Genomic DNA, 3482 nt, shown 5'->3' on the forward strand with positions numbered 1-3482 from the left:
TATTTTTCAAACACTCTTTAAATAGCAGGTTTTAGGACCCAATGGTTGCAAATTCTGTGTCTCTCCCAGTTGACTATTATTGACAAGGCTTCACCAATGTCTGGGCTACAGAAAAGCTTTCAACCTTAATGAAAATAGTGAAACTGAAAGTGTTTAATAATTCCTGGCAAGCTATTATAAGATGCAGAGTGAACATTAAACTGGCTCCCATCTTTAGGGAAGACCTATAAAATCTGGAAGTTCTTTTTTTCATGGCCTTCTCCTTGTCTGTCCTTTGGTTTTCCAAAGGACTCTTAGTACTCTACTAGCAACTGAATCAGTACTAACTTTACTCCTTATTGAAAGGACAATTTGGTAACCCCAAACTCCAAAGCTGAGACAATGAATTTCAATGGTTTGTGCTAGTTCCGAGAAGTATAATTCCATCCCTCCATTTCACCCCCCACCCACTCCCATTCTTTTAACTTGTCCTCTTGCCCTCCCTCTATGTTCATATGCACTGAATAAAATAAGGGATGAAATGGCTACCACAAATCCTTAAAGAAAGAGAATGAACATGGCATCATCTGAAAAAGTGATTGAAATGAGGGCTTGGGACTGAGCCAAGGACAGTGCTGTACTCTTGATTTCAGACCCCTGTCTCCCACCCCTAGTCCTACCCTATTGGATATAATTGAACCACTTGGTAGGCACTCTTCAAGCATCTTAATACTTTCCAGTTCCTGCTCTTAGGGAAAAGAAAATTAGAAACAAACTTCTGTTAAAAAGTTGTAACACAGACCATAGCCTTTCCACTGATTCAATTCAACAAGCATTTATTCAACACCTACTTCATGCCAAATTCAAGCTAAGAATGAGAGATCCAAAGACCAAATGAAATAATCCTTACCCTCAAGAGCTTATATTCTCTTGGTGGGAGTGGTAGATTGCATGTGCTCATATATACAGACAAAGTACATGAAAATATTTATTTGAGGATTTTTTCTTTATTTTTCTTTTAAATTGGAATAGGGAGGTGTTAATTAAAAAAAAGAAAAAAGGAATCCATTATTTAGGGGGAAATATATATATATATGTATAAATATAGAAAAATATAGATATAGATGAGAGAGAGAGAATAAGATTTTCCAGGAAAGACACATCTAATAGTAGGGACAGTTTTTTCACAAGTGAATCAAAATTCCAGAAGGCACAATAAAAATAAGGAAGAGTAAGTTAACAGCACAGGAGAGATGGAGTTGACATGGATTGTAGAGTAGTGGTCAATGTAGGGAGCTTCAGCCTAGCCAACCTACAACTCAGAAGAACAAGGATACCAGAAAAGCAATTCTGCAGTAGATTGCCATTACCTTTTGGTGCATCAAGAGACAGTTAGAGCTGGAAGAAGTTTAAAGGCCACTGAGTCCATTTTAGAGATGAAGAAATCAAAGAATAAAGTGACTTGCCCAGGGTTGATAATATTGATCTGATTATCAGTTTCAGAGAAAGAGGCAGAAATGGAGAGTGGTGTTAAGTATAAAGAGAGAGTTGTCCTGTCCTTGGTCCTGACTAATGGTCAAGGCTAGAGTCAGTGGATTGCTGAGGCCAGGCTAGCTATAGAGAGTTGAGGTATGATTGACATACTAGCTCTAAGGCAGGTCATTTCAGCTCTTGCACCAGGCCTCACTACAGTGTTCAGTAAGATTAAACAGTTCTCTCCTCTGTTTAACAACATAAGGTTCTTTCAGTAACAAACCTAGTAATAATCCAGAGGGTTTTTTTGCAGTGATAGTTTGTATTCATCAGCATTATCATTATTGGATGAGAACCCTGTGGGGGCCCAGCTCTTTACATGGATCTATAAGGATTGTATAGCCCACCTGTCCTCCAAGTTCCTTTTTTCCGCTCCAATCTAATAGGACGAAAGTAAAGCTAACTTCACTGATTCCAACTAAACTGTTTGCTGGCTTACTAAGTTATCCCTCCCAGAGGTATTTGCATTTTAAGTGGAAACTTTTAAATAGGACCAGTCCTACAAGTTGAATATTCAGTCACCTATATGTTCTTCCTTTAAATTTCAGGAAAAGTTTTCATCTCACAAATAAATATAAAGTTTCTCATAGAAGTACCCTTGAGAGAGGAAACATACAAATTAAATTCATACCCAAATACTTGAAGGGTTCTTGATTTCCTGCACATGTTCCAATATTTTAGAAGGTGAATAAATGAAATGAATAAAAAAATTATTAATCTATTACTATGTGCCAAGCACTATGCTAAGCACTGGGGCAGTGAGAGGGGGAGGAAGCAATGTCTATCCCTACCCTCAAGGCACTTCCCAGTAATGGAGGAAACAATACAAGTTGAAGAGTGGTGGCTAAGAAGGGGATCTTTAGTTCTGAAAGTTATAGGGATGGTGAATAGGACCAAAGGAAATTTGATTGACAAACCTCCACTCAGGAATGATGTCAAAGTTAATTTGATTATGGTTCATAGACTCAGATGTGGGGGTGGGAGATGCAAGGAGGAAAGGATATGTATAAATGGGATAATGAAGAGACTGATGATGAAATCAAAGAAGCAGAAATAAAGTCAATTATGACTGGAAACAGAGTAAGTATGCATTTCATGAGGCAAGTAGAAGTAATATGACTTGTCCAGGGCCATATAGCTAACTGAGGCAAATTTGAACTTAGGTATTCCTGAATTGCATATCTGGTGTGAGGGCTTGCCAAGCCCTTTTCAAGGCTGTCCATCCACATTTGGTGTATACCTTCCCACATCTCTCACCTGTAACTCCAAGAAGCTGTTGTTGGTGTTGTTGTTTGTCCTTCGTTCTCAAAGAGGACCATGATAGGGTCATGATGACATGACATGTAAGTGAAACAGATTTAAGTGAGGTAGGGGTGTACAAAGTTACCAGCCTCATTTTCTCCTCCAGAGCCATCTGGGTCCAGTGGCAAAACATAGATCAGGATGACTGGAGATGGCCCTGGATGCAGTGGGGGACCTTGGCCTTTTTAAGCTAAGGTCTTTCCCAGGTCCCATTTTGACTGTGGCAAGGCCCATTCAGTGATTAAGACTAGTTAAGATATGAGGCAGAGAATGGTGTCTTTGACCTAGTCAAAAAAAAAAAAAACAATCTGGGAGGGGAAGACCCAGAAACAATTCCTGTTTACATTCACTCTGAACCAATCAGTACCCAAACAATGACCAAGTGGGCCTTGGCCTGGGACCTACTGTTGGCCATGAGAGCCAGAGAGATTTGGGTTTAAGTAACTGTCCGTAAGAAAAAAATCTAGCTTGTAAACCCCAAGATATCCTGTGAGGTTTCAGTGATCAAAATGTGCATTCCTTGGGCGCAGGTAAGGATATAATTCTCTATGTGGAAGGAAGGGAAAGGTAGATAGAAAGAAAGAAAGAGAGAGAGAGAGAGAGAGAGAGAGAGAGAGAGAGAGAAAGAAAGAAAGAAAGAAAGAAAGAAAGAAAGAAAGAAAGAAAGA

This window comes from Vombatus ursinus, unplaced genomic scaffold, assembly GCF_900497805.2.
Source record: "Vombatus ursinus unplaced genomic scaffold, bare-nosed wombat genome assembly UNPS02014832.1, whole genome shotgun sequence".
NCBI lineage: Eukaryota > Metazoa > Chordata > Mammalia > Diprotodontia > Vombatidae > Vombatus > Vombatus ursinus.